Source organism: Manis pentadactyla, chromosome 15 (assembly GCF_030020395.1).
Source record: "Manis pentadactyla isolate mManPen7 chromosome 15, mManPen7.hap1, whole genome shotgun sequence".
Classification (NCBI taxonomy): domain Eukaryota; kingdom Metazoa; phylum Chordata; class Mammalia; order Pholidota; family Manidae; genus Manis; species Manis pentadactyla.
The window spans coordinates 35,284,065-35,284,647 of NC_080033.1; positions in this window are offsets into that span (position 1 = coordinate 35,284,065).

Consider the following 583-nt stretch of genomic DNA (forward strand, 5'->3'; position numbering starts at 1 on the left):
AGATGGCACCTTTAGCATCTTGCCAGGTGCCTCAGAATAAATAGCAACAGTTAACAAAAGGTGCTAAAGGCATAATACGAACATTTATTGAGTACTTCTGTGCAAAGCATTGTTTTAGGTAACTTGTATCCCATTTAACCCTTTGAGGTAATTAACCCCATTTTACACACTAGAAAACTAGGTCCTAAGGTCACACAGCTGATAAGTGGATTAGAGCTAGAATTGACCCCTAAGGTCCTTGGAAGTCATGTTAACTCATTTTTATTTATTGATGCTCTTTTAAGGGGGAAAAAGTGGTCATTTTAACTAATCAATCAGTCCCCTAACAGTTGTGTGGTAAGAGGAAAGAAAAACAAGATGGTGTAGTCTAGAGAAGCTATATACCCATTCTTTTGCTATACTTTAGAATAAATTTGTCATGCTTCAAAATATAGCACAGTGGTTTCAGCTATAAAATATAGAACTGAACAGGAAAATAGCGATTTTAAACTTATGAGCTAAAGCAGACACAGAAGAATTTTTTATTTGCCAGATATTTTAATGGGGATTATAAAAGACCAAAAACACTGTCTTGCAAACTGCC